This window comes from Chiloscyllium plagiosum, unplaced genomic scaffold (assembly GCF_037043375.1).
Source record: "Chiloscyllium plagiosum isolate Xiang-an unplaced genomic scaffold, Cpla_swu_hap1 HiC_scaffold_12, whole genome shotgun sequence".
Lineage (NCBI taxonomy): Eukaryota > Metazoa > Chordata > Chondrichthyes > Orectolobiformes > Hemiscylliidae > Chiloscyllium > Chiloscyllium plagiosum.
In genome coordinates, this window is record NW_028270150.1 from 91,223,927 (window position 1) to 91,245,234 (window position 21,308).

Below are 21,308 nucleotides of genomic sequence, written 5' to 3' on the forward strand. Positions count from 1 at the left end.
CATGTTGGGAGATCAAAGTCATCACCTGCAGTTAGCAAGTTTGGAAACAATGACGTCAAGACATTGAAGAACAGAAACCACCTGGTGTTTTGAGGAATTGGTTTTGGCAGAAAGGGAGGGGATAGATTTTCGACTTAATTCTGGAATTAGCTGAAGAACGCGCTCTCATTCTCCCCACCTCTCAAATACGTAGAGTGCCCAGTGACAGATCTGATTAAATAGGAATATCAGAATATTGAGAACTCAAGGAACAACTGAAATATTTGCCAATACTGAGGATACAAGCCATCAATTAAGCAACAACCGTGGTGTCACATTAAAAAGTGTATACCCCCAAAGACACCACAGGGACTTTAAACTGTATGTTCCTTTACTTTTGTTTTGTGCTGGACACTGTCCCATCTTGCCTTTGTACTGTGGGTGTGCATGCTTGACATTTTTTATCATTATTCTTGGAGTTAGCAGATAATAAAATTGTTTTTCCTTATACTTATGAAACTTTGTTACTGCTACATCGGGTACTGAAACTTTAATTAGACAGAGGTATAGCCTCATGCTAGAAAGAACACTAATCTTTGTTGCAAACTAGAGTTGTTGAGAAGAGGTGAACTTATTCAGATCTCCCTTCTTGATCATAACACATTTTCAACATGCCCATTCTTTGAAATGAAGAGGGTCATGTACAATGTGGTTGGTGGTGGATACTCAAGAAAAGGTGGCAAGTTAACTTACTCCCAGCAAGTCAAGAGGTTGCTCTGCATAAGGTGGAATCAGTGATTTGCTGAAAAGTACAAGTATCAGTTTAACTACAGACTGATTTGCCATTTGATGTGGGGTGGCACAGTGATTAGCATTGCTGCCTCACAGCACGAGGGTCCCAGGTTCAATTTCAGCCTCAGGTGACTGTATGTGTGGAGTTTGCACATTCTCCCCGTGTCTGCGTGGGTTTCCTCCGGGTGCTCCGGTTTCCTCCCACAGTCCAGAGATGTGCAGGTCAGGTGAATTGGCCATGCTAAATTGCCCGTACTGCTAGGTGCATTAATCTGAGGGAAAACAGGACTGGGTGGGTTACTGTCCGGAAGGTCAGTGTGGACTTGTTGGGCTGAAGGGCCTGTTTCCACACTGTAGGGTCTACAAATCTTAAAAAACAGATCTCTGCTGGAGCATTCAGTCCTATTCTGAATGCCTTACTTTAATTTTATCCAGTCCCTGTTCCTGATCCACTATTAATTGCGTCAGTTCTTCCTGCAAGCCATCCTCCGTTTCTACTGTAGTATTGAGGGAAAGTATTTATTCAACATGTCTGCTGTGTCAAATCATGATGAAATGCTTGCCTTTTAATGGTGGGAGCTCACTGAAGTTAGGAATTAAGGAAAATATTCATGCAAGCTGAAAGAGTATTAGCTTAAGTTTTTTTTATTTGTTCAAGGGTTATGGGTATCACTAGAAACACTAGCATTGATTTCCGAACCTTAATTTTCCTTGAGAATATGGCAATGAGCCAATTCCTTCAGCCAAAGCAATCCATTTGATGTAGGCACTCCTACTGGGTTGCAAAGGAGGGGGTTCTGGATTTTAACCCAGTGAGAATGAAGGGGACATTCCCAAATTAGGAGGCCGTGTGATTTGCAGCTACTTGCAGGATACTTGGCAAGGTAGTAAAGTACATGTAAAGGGGATTTACTAAAATGTTGCCAGGGATGGGGGAAGTTTCATTATTTAGAGAGATTATAGAAGCTGGGCTTGTTCTCTTTAGAGAATAAAGTCATACAGTCATAGAGATGTACAGCATGGAAACGGACCTTTCGGTCCAACCCGTCCATGCCTGACCAGATATCCTAACCCAATCTAGTCCCACCTGCCAGCACCCGGCTCATATCCATCCAAACCCTTCCTATTCATATACCCATCCAAATGCCTTTTTTTAAAAAATATATTTTTATGAAGAAAAAAATAGATTTTTAAATATTACAACAAATACAAAACAATGCAATTCAAAACAGTACAAAAATAGTACAAAACTAAACCCAAATAATAAAAGAAATTCCCCAACCCTCCCTCCTATACGATTGTATAAACATATATAGAGAAGTATAAAATTAAAAATAACCTAAACTAGCTATTTAACTAAATAAATAAATACCTAACAACAAACAAATAAATAGTAATAACTCAGCCCAGCCAAACAAAACACTCATACATTCACAGTTCCTCCTCCCTGGATATTGGACTCATGAAACACAATTGTTATGGCTATATAAAAGCCCTTGTTAGTGTGGCAGATAAATCTGTGTCCAGGTATTTCAAAAAGGGTTGCCATGTCTTGTAAAAATTCTCAGTTTTGTGATGTACCATATTTGTGAGAAAATCCAGGGGAATATGCTCCATAACAATCTTCCGCCAACCCGACAGGCCTGGGGGGGGTTTCGGATAACCAACCTAGCAAGATATTCTTCCTTGCACAGAACGAAAGAATATTGAAAAGTTTTGCCTTATGCGAGTCTGCAGGAAATACAGTGGGTAGGCCCAAAAGGAGAGAAATAGGGTCCTTCTCCATCCCTACACCTAAAATCCTCTCCATTGCACCCACCATAGCGCTCCAATATGTTTGAAGCCTGTCACAAGACCAAAGACAATGGGTAAGAGTACCCGTACAGACCTTGCACTTGGGACATGCTGAAGATACCCCTGGTTTAAATTTTGACAAACGATCTGGGGCTAAGTGGACCCTGTGGAGAATCTTCAACTGTAAAGCATGGGTCCTATTGCAAATTTATATCTTCCTTGCGTTCTCCCAAATATCGTCCCATGCCTCTGAAGAAACTTCAACACCCAGCTCTCTTTCCCGCATCTTGCAGAGTCGATCAGACTCATCTGAGGTGGCACCCCCCAATTGGTGATATAGAGTACTGACAGAGAGTGTACTCTTCGCCCTTAGTACCCTCTTTCTACGTCAGATTTGTAGGGATCAGTCAAAAGTGTGGTCTTTTTTTGAACAAAATCCCCAACTTGAAAAAAACGAAAGAGGTCTCTATTAGGTAACTCGTCCTTCTGCACTAACTGATCGAAGGACATCATTACGTCTCCCTCAAATAAATCACCCACACAAGATATACTCCTAGCTGCCCAACGTTTAAATCCTGAATCTATCATACCCGGTTGAAAACCCAGCATACCCACTAAAGGTGTAAACAAAGATGTTTTGCTGGATTGCCCTCCATGCTTTAACAGTATTGATTACTATTGGGTTATGGCAATATTCCCTAACTGTCCTCACCTTGTCCAAAAACAGCAAACTGGTAAGGGGGCACCTTGCCTGGGAGACTTCGATATTTAGCCATATTGAAAGAGGGTCCCAATCACTCACGTAGGTCAAAAGCGAGCTTAATTGGTAATTTTTAATGTCCGGAAGGTCTACTCCCCCCAGTCTGTGAGGCAACTGCAGTTTGGTTAATTTAATGAAGGGCCGTTTATGGTGTCAGATAAAGGAGCTGAACCATCCGTTCAGTCTCCTGAGTGTTTGTTTATTGAAAATCAGGGGAGCATCCGTATAGGGTATAGCAAATGAGGGAGAATATTCATCTTAATAAATGCTATCCGACCCAACTATGAGACTGGAAGTGCCTCCCATCTTGTTTAATTTTTTCAAATAATTGAGTAAAATTGGCTTTGAACAGCCAATCCAGAACTGGAGTAATGAATATGCCCAAATACACAAAACCCTCCTGTGACCACCCAAATGGGAATCTATAGTCACTCTCAAGAGCCAACTCTTTCATAAGACCACCCATAGGCATAGCCTCTGATTTAGCAAAATTAATGTTATACCCTGAAAATGCGCCAAACGCCTGAATGCATTGTATCAGGCAAGGCACTGAAACTGTTGGATTTGTCAAGAAAATTAGAACATCATCTGCATACAGTGAGATCTTATGTATTTTTGACCCCACTTCTGGAGCTGATATATTGAGATCCCCACGAATGGCCTCTGCCAATGGTTCAATCACCAACGTAAAAAGTAATGGTGAAAGGGGACAGCCCTGCCAGCTGCCCCTAGAAATATTAAAATTGCTTGATCGGACCCCGTTGGTAATGACCGCAGCGAGAGGTACACTGTAGAGAACCTTTACCCATCTTATGAAAACTTCGCCCAGACCAAACCAGTCTAGAGTATGGAAAAGGTACGGCCACTCAACTCGGCCAAATGCCTTCTCTGCATCTAAAGAAATCACCAATCCCTGTATTGACTGCTGTTGACATGCTTGAATTACGTTAAGCAGCCTCCTAACGTTATTGGAGGATCTGCGACCCTTTATGAAGCCCGTCTGATCCTCTTTAATAATAGAGGGTAACACAGTCTCCAGCCTTAACACAAGAGCCTTAGAGAGGATCTTAAAGTCCACATCTAAGAGCGAGATGGGCCTGTGTGAAGCACAGTCTTCCGGATCTTTCCCTTTTTTAAGGATAAGTGAAATATTGGCCTCTCTGAGATGGTGGGAGACAATCATGACTGTATGAATCATTAAACATATTCAGCATCAGGCCTGACAGTATACTTATAAATTCCTTATGGGATTCACTGGGAAGTCTGTCAGGACCGGGCGCCTTTCCACTCTGAAGCTGCCTCACAGCTTCCTGCACTTCTTGCTCTGATAATGGGGCATTGAGAAAGGACTGTTGTTCAGGAGTCATACCCGGGAGCTCCAGATCTCTAAAAAAGGATTCTATTTTGGCCTGCCCCTCCTCACAATTCTCAGACTGATATAATTTAGAGTAGAATCTCTGGAACGCCACATTAATCTTTTTAGAATCACATGTTAGGTTCCCAGACCCCTCCCTAATCGCTGTAATGGTTTGTGGGGCACTTCTCTTTCTGGCAAGGTAAGCTAAGTATTTGCCTGGCTTGTCACCATGCTCGTATAACCTTTGCTTTGCAAAAGCCAGCTCCTTCTTTACCGTCTGTGTGAGCACGGAATTTAGTGCAGACTGCAGTGCCGTAATCCTCTGTAGTTTGACCAACGAGGGTCTGTCAAAATAGGCCTTCTCGGCTGCCTTCAACCGGGCTTCAAGGAGACATTGCTGCTCACCCTTCTGCCGCTTCCTACTGGTGGAAAATGAAATAACTAACCCTCTGGCATAAGCTTTGCCCAGTTTCCCAGAGAACAGATGAACTATCAACCGAGCCTATGTTGATGTCTAGGAATGCCTAAAATTCCCTAGAGAAATACTCCACAAACGTACTGATATTGAGAATAAAGGAGTCCATTCGCCAGTACCTTGAATCCACTGTAACATCCTTAATCTTAACCATGAGGTACACTGGAGCATGATCAGAGATGGCAATATTACCAATCGTACAGGATGCCACCAGATCCAGGGTTACCGCAGGGGTCAGAAAAAATCAATCCTCGTGTGACATCTGTGCGGATTGGAGAAAAACGTGAAATCCCTACCTGTAGGGTGGAGACACCTCCAGACGTCCACCAACCCTAATTCCCCACACAAACCCAATAACTGTTTAGTTTGTGCAGAGGGTATTTAGGGAACCTTTAGGCAACCTGTCTACTGTGGGGTCCATTAGGCAGTTAAAATCTCCCCCTATAACGATGTGCCGAGACTTGAGTCTTATCAGTTTAGAAAAAGCATTTACCAAGAATTTAAGAGGATGAGCTGGGGGACAATAAACATTTAAAATACCATATTCTTCCCCATTTATCAAGGCTTTAAGAATGTGTCTTTAACACATTCCAACAATTTAAATGAGAGATTTTTCCGAACCAATATAGCCACTCCCCTACTTCTGGTATTAAATGATGAAAAATAAACTCAGTCAAAGTCATTCTGCTGTAATTTCAGATGCTCCTTGTCATCCAAATGTGTCTCCCATAACAAAGCAATATCCACCTTCTCTTTTCTAAGACTCAAGAGTACCTTCTTCCTCTTAATTGATGAGTGACTTCCCTTGATATTCCAGGTACACCATTTAATCAAATCATTAGCCATAATCTTCTGCAATTACATTTAAATTCCAGAGAGGAGGAACCCGAACCACAAATTGCTGAGCCTTAGTGTTGCATGGTCCACCAAATATAAAAACTACATAAACTAAAACCACTACATTTAACAAACATACAAAATTATTAAAAATAAAAACAATAAAAACCAGAAAACAAACCAACATATAAAGCGCCAATAGCACTGAGTAGGGGAACTCACCCCCTGCCCGGAGGGGGCAACTACCCGTCCCGAACTGCTCATAAATAGGTATCTAACCATCTCAACCACCTTCACTTCTCCCAGCTAGAGCCGCATCGCAAGCACAAGCTAAAAAGAATTAACACCCCATAGAATATCAATATGAATAAAAATACATTCTTTTATTAAAAAAAGGGGGAAATAAATACCCCACATCTTAAACACCGCCAGACATAGTTTGAACCAAAATATTATCAATAGAGGAAAAAAAGGGGAAAAACAAAGTTCCAACCGGATTTCCTCCACTTCTTTTACAGAATGATAAACGCATACCCAAGCAACAATATTTATACATACTACAATTGTTTAAATTAGGTTAGTTTGTCCACAAAGTCTCTTGTCTTCTCCGATATGTCAAAGAGATGCATGGATCCACCTAAGATGATCCGAAGCACTGCCGGATATCTCAGGGAGTACTGGATCCCAAGCTCCTTCAGTCTTCTCTTGACACCATCATACAATTTTCGTTTCTGGATCACCGCCGCTGAAAAGTCCTGAAAAAAACATGATCTTAGACCCCTCATAAATTAAGGCCTTTGGATCCTTCCCCTGGAGTCTGGAAGCCTCCATGACACTCTCCTTATCCCGGTAATGCTGGAACCGCACCAAGAAAGGACAAGGGTGTTGACCCAGACCCGACCTTCGCGCTGCGACCCGGTGAGCCCTCTCTATCTTCAATCCTCTTATGCCATCCTCTAAATCAAGGAATTTCAGAAGCCAATCTTCAACAAATTCCACAGGCCGCTCACCTTCCTTACCCTCATGCAGACCGATGATCCGAATGTTTTTTCTCCTGCCCCTGTTTTCAAGATCATCCACTTGGTCACGCAAATTACAAACCTGCGTTTTCAGGGCTTGGATCTCTTCCTTGAATGAGCTGGCATCAGCTTCCACCATTGTGACCCTGTGCTCCACCTCATCCGTCCTCTTCTCCAGGTCTCCCAATTGCTGCTCATGCTTCTGCAGCATTAGAGAGACTGGAGCCAGCTTCTCTTCAATCTGTTTCCCCAGCATCTCGCAAGATTTCGAGAGCTGGTTCACCAGGTCCTGGAGAATAATCTGCTCTGAGGCTGCTGCAGGCTGAGCTGCAGACCCGGCTTCGGATGCTCCTCCTCCCGTTTTAGGCATTTCTGGAAAATATAGTTAAGTCAATTTTTAAATGTTTCTTGGGGCTCCACAATCTTTCCTACACCCCAAGAAATCCTGATGACCTGGGTTGGGCGGGTTAAAGGACCATCCTGCTCCTGCTGCGATGCGAAGTTCTGCAGTGTGATTTTCTCAGATTGCATTTTAGATCCCCCCAAATGACACTTAAATGTTGCAATTGTACCAGCCTCCACCACATCCTCTGGCAGCTCATTCCATACACATATCACCCTCTGCGTGAAAAAGTTGCCCCTTAGGTCTCTTTTATATCTTTCCCCTCTCACCCTAAACCAATGCCCTCTAGGTCTGGACTCCAACAGTCCAGGGAAAAGACTTTGTCTATTTACCCTACCCATTCCCCTCATAATTTTGTAAACCCCTCAGGTTCCAAAGCTCCAGGGAAAACAGCCCCAGCCTGTTTTGCTCTATTCTGTAGTGCCCTCCATTGAAACAATGAAGACTTAATAATCATAGCTATCCCTCAGTAAAATCACTGATGAATCTGCTGAATGAACAGTGCTCTGATGCCACTTAAGAACACAGTTGGGTTATTTGACTTTGTTTTGCAAATTTGTCACTGGAAGATCAAAGCACATGACACTAAATTATGACAATGGTCATTGCAGGGGAGAAGGTGCAGATAATGGCACTGACTTAGTGAATCAATGCTCTTGCTGCATGGCTTCAGATCCTACATGCTAGTTGGTGGAATTTAAATTCAATTAATCGGTCATGAATTAAAGCTTAATGTGAATGTACAAATTAGGAGCATGAGCTATTAAACCTAGTCAGCATTTCCATAAAATCAGGGCTGATCTGATTATTCCACATTCCTGCCAACTCTGATTACATTTCAGCCATTTACTGTTAAGAATCTATTGACTCCTTCAAATTAAAAAGATACAAAGACTCTGCTTCAAAGATCGATGCCCTTTAATGGAGAATATTCCCGACTCTCTGTAAGTATAAAAAACGTAAATTTCTATCTTAAATCGATGGCCAGTGTAGTAATGAGGATCAGTAAACAATCATTGATTGCCAGAATCCATTTAGTTCACTAGATGCCTTTAGGGAAGAAAATCTGCCATCCTTACATAAAGTCATGGAGTCATAAAGCTGTATGACATGCAAACAGACCCTTCAGCCTAACTCACCCATGCCGACCCAAGATCTGAAATTAATCTACTCTCCCATTTGCCAGCATATGATCCATACCCCTTTAAACCTTTCCTATTCATGTACCCATCCAGATTCCTTTGAAATGTTGTAGATGTATCAGCCTCCACCACTTCCTCTGTTAGCTCATTCCATATACTCATCCCCCTCTGCGTAAAAAAGTTTCCCTTTAGGTCTCTTTTATATCTTTCTCCTCTCACCCTAAATCTATGCCCTCTAGTTCTGGATTCCCCCACCCAGGAAAAAGACCTTGGATATTCTCCCTATCCATGCCCCTCATTGATTTTATAAACCTCTATAAGGTCACCCCTCAGCCTCCAACACTCCAGGACAATAGCCTCACCCTATTCAGCCTCTCTGTATAGCTCAAACCTTCCAGCCTCGGCAACGTCCTTGTAAATCTTTTCTATACCCTTTAACAACATCTTCCCTATAGTAGGGAGACCAGAATTATATGCAACATTCCAAAAGTGGCCTCACCAATGTCCTGTACAGCTACAACATGACCTCCCAACTCCTATACTCAATGCTCTGAGTAAATTTTTTGGAGGTTAGATAGAAATGGGTAGGAAAGACATACATTCTTGGCGAGGATGTCAATAACCAGGGAGATTTCTGCAAAATTGTAGAGAATTAGAAAGGATTTGTGGAGAAAGTTTTCCATCAAGGTAGTAATGAGGATCCGAAATTCAACTGCCTAAAAGAGCAGCAGAAAGACTCTTGAAGTCATTAAAAAAAAAATCACTTGGTATGTACATGACATACCATAACCGATTGGATAGGGAGTTTGTAACTCAGAGCCAGTCTGGCCATTCGTTTTTCAGCTAGCACAGATATGATAGGCTGAATGGTCCCCTCTGCATGATAAATCTCGATGATTCAAAGCATTCCTGTATGTATCAGCTTGATTAACAACGCCACACAATGACCATGGAACTGATCGTTTATCATTTCCCTTTGCTGCAGGAAGAAATGACTGGTTTATACCTTGCTATACTGTCAACACTGTCCCTGATCTTGAAACAAGGGAGACCTAGTTTATCACTTGTTTTGAACATTAACCAGGAATACCAGTTGCAGTAATTTTCTATCCTTTGCCAAGTCTTTGATGCAATACTTCAACCTGCATTTTCAGGGATTATTGTGATTGTGAAATGCCTCAGGGCATTTGCAGAGGAACAGAATGTTCTCCTGGAATCCTGCCATTTCTGTGCATTGTAATTATTCAATTTGGCTTTTGATTATTTGTTATTCACTCATGGGATGTGGGTGTCGTTGTCTGGGACAATATTTATTGCCTGACCCTAGTTGCCCTTGAGAAGGTGGTGGTGAGCTGTCTTCTTGAACCGCGGCAGTCCATGTGCTGTGGGTTGACCTACAATGACCGTAGTAAAGGAATTCCAGCAACAGTGAAGGAACAGTGATATATTTCCAAATCAGGGTGGGGAGTGTCTCGGAGGGGAACTTGCAGGTTGTGGTGTATCTGCTGCCCTTGACCTTCGAGATGGAAATGATCGGGGGTTGGAAGGTGCTGTCTCAGGATTTTTGGTGAATTTCTGCGGCGCATCTTGCAGATGGTACGTACTGCTGCTAATGAGTGTTGGTGATGGAGGGAGTGGACGTTTATGGATATGGTGCCAATTAAGTGGGCTCCTTTGTCCTGGATGTTGTCAGATTTCTTGAGTGTTGTTGGAGCGGCACCCATCTAGGCAAGTGGGGAGTATTCCATTACACTCCTCACTTGTGTCTTGGACAGGCTTTGAAGAATCATGAGGTGAGTTACGCACCGCAGTATTCCTAGCCTCTGACCTGCTCTTGTAGCCACTGTGTTTATGTGGTGAGTCCAGTTGAGTTTCTGATCAGTACTAACCTCCAGGATATTGATTCAGTGATGGTAGCATCATAAAATATCAAGGGTGTAATTATTAGATTGGCTGTTATTGAAGATGGTCACTGCTTAGCATTGTGTGGCATGAATGCTACTTGTCACTTGTTAGCCCAAGCCTGGATATTGTCCAGATCTTGTTGCATTTGAACACAGTCTGCTTCAGTATCTGAAGTTGCGAATGATGCTGAACATGATACAATCATTGGTGAACATGTCTACCTCTGATCTTGACAACTCCCAGGGCAACTCTCTCCCGACTGTACACCACAGTACAGTCATTTCTACTGGGTCTGTCCTGATGGTGGGACATGGCGTACCCATGTTTGGTGATGATGATGGTCTGGAAGGTATGATTTTGTCAGTATGACTATGGCAGGCTATTGCTTGACTAGTCTGTGAGACAGCTCTCCCAATTTTGGCACCGGGCTCTGGGTGTTAGGAAGGAGGACTTTGCAGAGTTGACAGGACTATTTCTGCCATTGTCTTTTCTAACGCTTCGGTCGATCTGTCTGGTTTCATTTCTTTGTTGAAACTTCATAGCATTTCATACAATTGAATGGCTTGCTAGGTCATTTCAGAGGCAGTCGAGAGTCAACCAAATTGTTGTGGATCTGGAGTCACATGTAGGCCAGACCAGCTATGGATGGCAGATTTCCTTCCCTAACAGACATTAGAGAGGCAAATGGGTTTTTCCCTGACAATCGACAGTGGTTTCATGGTCATCGTTAGAGTCTTAATTCCAGATATTTAAAAATTGAATTCAGATTTGAACCCAGCTTGTCAGCTGAGTTTCTGGATTAATAGTCAAGTGACAATACTGTTGGGCCATCATTGGTGCCCATAGGTCACGATAGAAATGAAGAAATCAAGTTCAGGAGGAGGTCATTCAGCCTCTCAAGCCTGCTCTGTCATTCCATATGGTCATGGCCAACTCTCTATCTCGCTGTCATATTCCCATATTCTCCCCATACTCCCTGATGCTTTTAAAATCGAAAAGAATATATTGATTTATTTCTTGAACATTTTAAGTGACTTGGCTTCCACATCCTTTTGTGGTTGAGAATTCCACTGGTTGACTGCCCTTTCAGTGAAAAATAATGTCTTCACCTCAGTCCTAAATGGTCTATCCTTTACCCTGAGACCGTGTTCTTGGATCTAAACTTCCCAACTAGGGAAATCTTCCTCTCTGCATTAAATGTGTCTGACCCTGTTAGAATTTTATATGCTTCAATCAGATCCCCTCTCATCCTTCTAAACTCTATTGAATACAGACCCAGTCCACCTCGTATGACAGCCGGAGATGTGTTGCTGGAAAAGCGCAGCAGGTCAGGCAGCATCCAGGGAACAGGAGAATCGACGTTTCGGGCATAAGCCCTTCTTCAGGAATTCTGGTGGGGAATGAGGGAATGAGCCAGCCCTTCCAACTGGTGTTTAATCGGAATGAATCTCTGTATAATCCAGTACTTGATTCTGAGCAAAATGGGTGACAAATCTGTGGCCATGGATGGTGTTGGAGAGAGTGGGGTGAAGCAGACTGTGTTCAAATGCAACAAGATCTGGACAATATCCAGGCTTGGGCTAACAAGTGACAAGTAGCATTCATGCCACACAATGCTAAGCAGTGACCATCTTCAATAACATCCAATCTAATAATTACACCCTTGATATTTTATGATGCTACCATCACTGAATCAATATCCTGGAGGTTAGTACTGATCAGAAACTCAACTGGACTCACCACATAAACACAGTGGCTACAAGAGCAGGTCAGAGGCTAGGAATACTGCGGTGCGTAACTCACCTCATGATTCTTCAAAGCCTGTCCAAGACACAAGTGAGGAGTGTAATGGAATACTCCCCACTTGCCTAGATGGGTGCCGCTCCAACAACACTCAAGAAATCTGACAACATCCAGGACAAAGGAGCCCACTTAATTGGCACCATATCCATAAACGTCCACTCCCTCCATCATCAACACTCATTAGCAGCAGTACGTACCATCTGCAAGATGCGCCGCAGAAATTCACCAAAAATCCTGAGACAGCACCTCCTCGTATGACAGTCCAGCCATCCCCGGTGTCAGCTGATTGCTAAAAACTGGTTCCTGTCCTGTTATCTATTGTTCCTGAGGATCTCTCCTGTATGCCTTCCACCTATCACTAATGGGCTGTCCATTGACCCCATCATTCAAGGACACAGTATCAGCTTCTCAATGTAGATTGGAGACACCCCACTCTCTCCAACACCATCCATGGCCACAGATTTGTCACCCATCTTGCTCAGAATCAAGTACTGGATTATACAGAGATTCATTCCGATTAAACACCAGTTGGAAGGGCTGGCTCATTCCCTCGTTCCCCACCAGAAAATTTGTTCTCCTGACACCAACTCCATTCCTCTCCCTCCCTCCTGTCCAAGATCCAGTTCCAACCCACCTATGACATTGCCTCTGACTCTGAGCTTGGCCCCAGATCTCATTTCCATTCCCCTGTGTAACATCACCTGTCTCCCCACCTTCTTCATTTGAAGACACTCAACCATGCCTTTATTACCTCAACCAGTTCAATCACCTCCTGGCTGTCCTCCCAGCATGCATCCTTCAGAGACCTCAGGATAATCCCATTTCCTGTTGCCCGTGTCTGTTATTCACACCACATTTTCGTTCTCCCATCATCCCTACTGCATTAAGTGATGCCTAGTCGTCCAGCTATCCCAGCCCTCCAACTCTGAATTGAATTGAGTTAGCTTTATTGTCACATGAACTCGAATGAGTGCAGTGAAAAATTAACAAGTCACCACTTACGGTGCCATTTTAGATACAAGACACCAAAGAGCAGATACTTATATCTGGCACATTTCTGATTTTCATTCCTCTACCACTGGCGCACTTGCCTCAATTGTTAGGATAGAAGCTCTAAATGTTTGACCATAAATATTCCTATCTCTCCCATCTCATTTAATACACACCTTAACAATAATCTCACTTCTCCTAATTTGTCCACATGCAGTTCCATGTCATATTTTGCTTGATAATACTCGTATAAAGAATATTTTCCCATGCTTACTGCAGCCGCTATTTGAATAGAAGTTGTTGTTTTCTTGGGCTGCTCTGCATTATTGGACAAGTCACAAATCTAATTTCATAATGAACTGTGGAGTTAGTAAGTTACTGATATTATGCCCATCCTGGGGTTTAAAAGATGTTATAATTAGAAAGCTATTAAGCAAAGTCAATAATCAAATTGCCACTTCACGTGGGGTTTATAAATTCTATTAGGAGCCATTGAAGCAGATTTCACTGAATGCATAGGGACCAGACTCAGGAAAACCAGAGTGTTTACAGTGACCATGGGTAGCACACCTCCAATAAGATGAATAGTTTTGTTCAGAGATCGATACTCTCTTCATGGATCATGCTTTACTAAGTCTCAAACATACCAACAAGGAACAAGAGTCGGCCTCTCGAGCCTGCTCCCCCATTCAATATCTGATCTGATTTTAACTCCAACTCTACACTCCTCAACATTGCCAATAATCTGTCATCTGCTTGGTAATCACGAATCTATCTACCTCTACCTTACAAATATTTAATGATTCTACATCCACTCCCATTTCAGGAAGGGAATTTTAAAGGCTCACAACTCTCTGAGAGACTATTTGTTTTCTCAGGTCTTTCTTAAATGGGCGCTTCCTTATTTTTGAACTATGACCCCTAATTCTAGATTCTCCCATAAAAGAAAGCATCCTTTCCACATCAACCTGGTCAAGTCCCCTCAGGATCTTATATGTTTCAACTAAACCACCTCTGACTCTTCTAAACTCCACAGAATATTGTTGAAACTTTATTGCTGGAACAGCACAGCAGGTCAGGCAGCATCCAGGGAACAGGAGATTCGACGTTTCGGGCGTTTCGCTTCCTGAAGAAGGGCCTGTGCCCGAAACGTCGAATCTCCTGTTCCCTGGATGCTGCCTGACCTGCTGTGCTGTTCCAGCAATAAAGTTTCAACTTTGATCTCCAGCATCTGCAGACCTCACTTTCTCCTCCACAGAATATTGACCTAGTCTGTCTAACCTTTCCTCATAAAGCTCTTTTCCCATTACAGATATTAGTCTAGTAAACCTGAACTGCTTCCAGCACATTAACATCCTCTGTAAGTACAGTGGCCAGTATTGTACATAGTACTCCAGATGAATCTCATCAATGCCCTGTATAACTGAAACATAACTTACCCTACTTTTACATTCAGTTCCCCTCACAATAAAACACAACATTCTATTAACTTTCCTGCTTGCTTGCTTATTGGAGCTGTGCTACCCATGGTCACTGTAAACACTCTGGGTTTCCTGAATCTGGTACCTATTTAAAAATCACGCACCAGGTTATTGTCCAACAGGTTCATTTGGAAGTACTAGCTTTCAGAGCGCTGCTCCTTCATCAGGTAACTATAACCTGGTGATGTGTGATTTTTAACTTTGTCCACCGCAGTCCAACACCAGCACCTCCACATCAAGGCTTCCTACATGTTTACCTTTGGTAATTCATGCACTAGAATACCCACATCTCTTTGCATCTCAGAGTTTTGTAATTATCCCCCATGGAGATAATTTGTTTCCTTTTTGTTCTCTCTGCCAAAATGGACAATTCCACTCTTTTGCACACATTGTACTCCATTTGCCAGATCTTTGACCATTCACTTAATCTACCCATGTCCCTTTGTAGGTTCCTTATGTCCTCTTCACAACTCACTTTCCTACCTATTCGTGTGTCCTCATCAAATCTAGCTCCACAGCTTTGACACCTTCATTTAGATAAAGTGCAAAGAGTTGAGGCCGTTTCATTTGCTGATGCTTCTTTAATTGTGTTCCCCAGTGTTTTCTCACAAAAAAAACACCAGTTCAAAATTATTTTTCCAGCTGAAGTATTTAGCATCTGAAGCCTGACATTGAAGGGTAAATTTTACTTTTTGAAGGTTGAGGTATCTTTAATTAACTTGTTCAGACATGATAAGTAGCGGAAGTAAAGTGTTTCTAGGATACCTCATCGTATCAGGGAAACTTAGCAAAGTGTTGCATGCAATTTACTTTTGAAGTGAAGCCACTTGCATGTTTGCTGGGTAGTCAATCTGGAAATTGTAAGAGCCTGAAAATCAAAATGCATGAACACATAATGAAAAGTCAGAAAATTTGTTGGAAATACTGAGCCAATCTGGTGGCTTCTGTGCAGAGAAACAATATTAATGTTGCAAGTCCAATAAACTTCCTCAGAACTGCAGAGTCACAAGGACATATACCGTTAACTCTGTTTCTCTCTTCACAGATACTGTCTGACACACTGAGTGTCTCCATTACTTTCTGTTTCTATTTCAGATCCTATTTCCAACATCTGCAGCATTTTGTATAAGATGCATGGCTAAACAGTTTCAGTTGAAGGATGAATGTTGGTCAAACAGATCTCTCTTCTATTTGGAATAAGGGGATATTTTATACTCACCTGAGTAGGAAGATGAGACCTCAAACTGACCTTTCCAACAATTCATTACACTTCATATCACACTCCAGCACCAAACTAGATTATGTGTTGATGTCTGAGCACGGGGCTTAACCCACAACCTTTTGTGCAGTTCCTACTCCCCTTATTGACTTTTGATAAGGCTGGGTTCAAATTGTTATCATTGGAGAGTGTAAAGGGGTGTGTGGTCAGCTGACAGATAGTACAAGATGTTGCTGGATAGGGATGGTACTGACAGAGAGAACTGGTGCAGTCTTGAGAAATAGATTAGAAACCATCAGTCACTGGTCTGTCCAATGGATAGGACCTTTGGTGATATCAAATTGTATTAACCTCTCCCTCCTTCACATTCCATCAAAGTCATTACTAAACCAGAGACTTCACTAAAGGAATGCAGGGTGATGTTAATAGTATCATTGAACCCTTGTATCTGTTGGAAAGGAATCCCTGAATCCTGTTGAAGATCACAAATCTTTCTCTCTGCACCTCTGAGCTATACAAGGGATGTATTCATCAGCGGTCCAATGTAGCAACACTTTAAAATTGTTGCTCACCCAACACATTATGGTATGATGCAGCGAAGTAGAAAGACAGTCCTGATGAAGGGTTAATCCTGAAACATTGATTCTCTTGCTCCTCAGATGCTGCCTCACCTGCTGTGTGATTTTTTCCAGTGCCACAGTTTATCAACTCTGACTTCTCCAACAGTCCTCACTATCTCCTAGACACAGGGAGAGGCAAGTACACACAGGTAACCATAGGTAGAGACAGATAACCACAGGTAGATGCAGGAAGAGTCAGGTAGGTACAGGTGCAGGTAGTCACCAGTAGAAACAGGTAGACACAGGTAAACACAGATGCAAGTCAACACAGATAAATGGAAGTAGACTCAATTAAACAGGTTAACACAGTTCAATGCAGGGAGACACAGGTAGACACAGGTAGATACAGTTAGACACAGATATACAGATTTACACAGGTAGACCACAGCTAGACAAAGCTCTGCTACAGCCTCAATAGGATGAGCAGAGCTTTTGTGCTGTTACATCTAACTACTGCCCCTTCACATTCAACTGTGTTACTATTACTGAGTCCCTCATTATCAACATCCTGGGGGTTACCATTGATCAGGAGCTGAACTGAACTTGCCATATAAATACAAGGGCTACAAGAACAGGTCAGAGGCTAGGAACTGTGTGGTGACTCTCCAAAGCCTGTCCAAGAACCACAACGCACAAGTCAGGAGTATGACAGAATACTCCCCACTTGCCTGGATGGGTGCAGCTCCAACAACACTCAAGAAGCCTGATACCATTCAGGACAAAACAATCCGCTTGATTGGCATCACATTCACAAACATCCATTCCCTCTCAATGCTCAGTAGCAGCAGTGTGTACTACCTACAAGATGCACAGCAGAAATTCGCCAAAGATCCCAGGACCACTTCCAGCAAGGAGAACAGCAGCAGATACATAGGAACACCACTAAGTTCCCCTCCAAGCCATTCACCATCCTGACTTGGAAATATATCGCTGTTCCTTCACTGTTACTGGGGCCTGGCTAGAATTGTCCCTGAGGGCTTCTGAAGATGAGCTCTGTCATTGTAGCCAGTGGTGTTCAGGCAGTGAGTCAGGCAGGACACGGTCAATTTGGGCAGGAGACAGTGGGAGAGAACATCCTGATCAACTACTGTTTCTATAATAACGACAACTTCACCATTGGGAAGTAAGAAATTAACACCAAAGCCACAAGCATGACATAAAATGAAACAGGAACGCTTTGGGAGAGGAACTGAGAAGGGTTGGCTGTGGTCTGATTCATGATAGCTGGTGGGGTGTAGAAGGTGGGGTGGGGGTGGGGGGTGGTTGTGAAAAACTGCTTGCATCGAAACCAAACACTAATATGATCATAAAAGATGCATTTTTACACCAACATGGGAGTTACAGTTGGTGCCCAATCTGTCAACGGTGTGGCACTACACAAATTAAGAGTCCAATGAATTGGAATGTCGTCCAACTCAGTACTGCAAAATCAAAAACTTCCTTTCTATTTCTGGTCAATTGCTTCACATTTCTGCTTCCGTTCTGTGCCCCTTTCCGTGGCTGTGGACCAGGACAGTGCTGTACATTGCTGTTCTGATCCAGTTCATCACTGCGGCTGCCTAGCTGCATCCCCACCTCATCAGCCACACTGACGATGTCCTCATTTCTCAGCCACATCCAGATAGGCTTCCTCATTCGCACTGGTGACCTCCCAAACTCTACCTCCCATTCTCAACTCCAACTCATTTCTGGGCTCAGTGCATTTCTATCCAGTTCTAAGTAACACTCAACTATCATCCTTAACCTCATCAAACCCCTCATGCACTTGAACATCCATTTCAAAATCCTTATCCTGGTATAAATCACTCTCGTAAACTCTTCTATCCATGAGACACAGCTAGCGCTCAGTTAGCTTATAGGCCTAAGCAGTGTGATGCTCATGGATTCAATTCTGGCACTCACTGAGCTCTCTGTGAAGGCCAAGTCTTCTCAATGTTGCCCCTGTCTGAGGCATCGGTGACCATCAAGTTACACTTACAAGAAGCTGTTCATCTCTCTCTCAAATAAGAGAGCAGCCTCTGAGATGACGGTGACTTCCAATCTCTCCAAAAATTGGCCTTCTGCACACATTCCTTTTCTTCTCTTCACTGCCCTTTGCCTGGTGTTCAGCCAGCTCTCTAGAATGCCCTCTCTAACCCCCATCACCTCACTTTCAAAAATCTCTTCAAATGCATTTCTTGAAGCACACATTTTCTCCTAACCCTCGTCCATAGCTCCTTCAATGGGTCTGAATCACCATCTTGTGAACTTCTGAAGCGCAGGAAGATGGTTGTCGATATTGAAGGTCAGTTATCTCAGCTCCAGGACATCTCTGCAAGAGTCCCTCAGGGTAGTGTCCTAGGTTCAAACATCATCAGATACTTCCTCAAAAACTTTCCCTCTATCATAAGGTCAGAAACGGGGATGTTCACCAATGATTGCGCAATGTTCAGCATCATTCGTAATTCCTCAGATACTGACGAAGACCATGTTCAAATGCAACGCGATCTGGACAATATCCAGGCTTACGCTGACAAGTAGCAAGTAACATTTGCACCACACACTGGCAGGCAATGATGATTGCCAATAAGAGACAATCTAACCACCACCCCTTGACATTCAACAGTGTTACTATCACTGAGTCTCCCATTACTACCATTGATCAGGAGCTGAACTGGACTTGCCATATAAATACAATGGCTACAAGAACAGGTCAGAGGCTAGGAACTGTGTGGTGACTCTCCAAAGCCTGTCCACGAACCACAACGCACAAGTGAGGAGTGTGACAGAATACTCCCCACTTGCCTGGATGGGTGCAGCTCCAACAACACTCAAAAAGCCTGACACCATCCTGGACAAAGCAGCCCGCTTGATTGGCATCACATCCACAAACAGCCATTCCCTCTCAATGGTCAGTAGCAGCAGTGTGTACTACCTGCAAGATGCACTGCAGAAATTCGCCAAAGATCCATAGACAGCACCTTCCAAACCCAGGACCACTTCCACCTAGAAGGAGAACAGCAGCAGATACATGGGAACACCACCAAGTTCCCCTCCAAGCCACTCACCATCCTTTTTTGGAAATATATTGCTGTTCCTTCACTGATGCCTGGAATTCCCTCCCTAACGGTATTGTGGGTCAACCTACAGCACAGGGACTGCAGCGGTTCAAGAACATAGCCCACCATCATCTTCTCAGGGGCAACCAGAGATGGACACTAAATGCCAGGAATGCCCACATTCCCTGAAAGAAAAGTTGAAAGCTTTCTATAGAGCGGAATTTATAAGGGCATGAGAGATGGGTTGTGGTGAGAAATGTGGCAGAATTGTGCAAGAATTAGTGAGGCCTAGCTCAATGTCAGGAGCCACTTGCTACATCCTTTTGATGATATTCCAGGCATCAAGATTCTCGCTAGACAGCATTGTCTACTAACGGGCAATAACTGCTTGTTAACAACCTTATTAGCTGCACATCTCACCTCACTGAAATGCAACATCCTATGCTACCAGACGCTCCAGTAGACTAGATGCTGAGTTGAAATTTAGAGCGAGTACCTGGAGACTTCAGCTTGCTGCTTGCTTGGAAAACTGCTATGTGGGACATCGGGCACCAATAACTCAGCAAACTCTACGGGGGCATCGGCTACACAGCATTTCTTATGTGCCAACTTCTAGGATCTTCTCTATCTCCACTTCAATTACAGGATGCTGCCGCTGCTCTATGCTGCTCTGCCCTGATAACTGTCATTATAACATGAAGCAAGGACAGTGTGTGCTCAGGGACACAGCCCCAGCTCGGCGACTGGTCGAAGCTGTATCTCCAGGCTCTTCACTCACTGCCCATAACACTCACTCCCTCTGAGACTGTCTGGGTGCTCACTGCATCCCTGCCTTGCACTGCCTTGTCTTATTGCACTCTGCCTCATCAGCCAGGGAGGGCATGGTCAGCTTGCTGTTACCTTTAGCTGTTTAGCGCAGCCACAGAGCCAGGAAGCTTGTCATGGTTGTCAGCAGGCCTCAGTCAAGTTGCAGAGGATAGCCTTCACTGAGGGGGTCCTGATACAGGACCAGGGGTTGGACACAGTCAGTCAGCCATAGGCGGCTGTCAGAGTCACGGTGCTCTCTATTTCTCTATTTAAGGGGTGAGGAGCCAAATGCTGGATAGCCCACCACCTGGCTTGGCTTGATTCTTTCTGCCCTCTTGGGGGACATTTCCTTCCTAGAATGAGAGAGAGAGAGAGAGAGAGACAGACAGCGAGAGAGAGAGTGACAGAGGTATTAAGGGACAAAACAGTGAGTGACACAGCTATTAGTGCTGTTGGGCAGGTATTCTGAGTGAGTAGGCAGTGCAGAGGGCATGCAGGGTTAGTGGCACTGGCATTGGAGGTGGTTACGGTCGCAGAGATAGAAGGTATCTGTGGTATTGAGTGTTCTCGGGATTGGTCCCCGGAGGTGGAAGTCCTGAGTTGGCATCACCCTGACCAGCAGGAGGTCCAGGTCCCTTACCCACAGAACGGGGCACTAATTATCCCTGTCTGGATCAAATATCGGGAACCACGGAGGGCAGCTCTGGATTGACTGTGCCCGTCTGGGTACACAATGGACTTAGAGTCATAGAGATGTACAGCATGGAAACAGACCCTTCGGTCCAACCCGTCCATGCCGACCAGATATCCCAACCCAATCTAGTCCCACCTGCCAGCACCCGGCCCATATCCCTCCAAACCCTTCCTATTCATACACCCATTCAAAT

The 21,308-nt window shown here is 43.7% G+C and overlaps 1 long non-coding RNA gene across 2 annotated transcripts in view; it reads left to right on the forward strand.

The window, feature by feature from the left end:
• Positions 1 to 21,308, forward strand: part of LOC148148568 (uncharacterized) — a 122,969-nt gene that overhangs the window by 95,546 nt on the left and 6,115 nt on the right. The gene's annotated exons all lie outside the window — the stretch shown is intronic.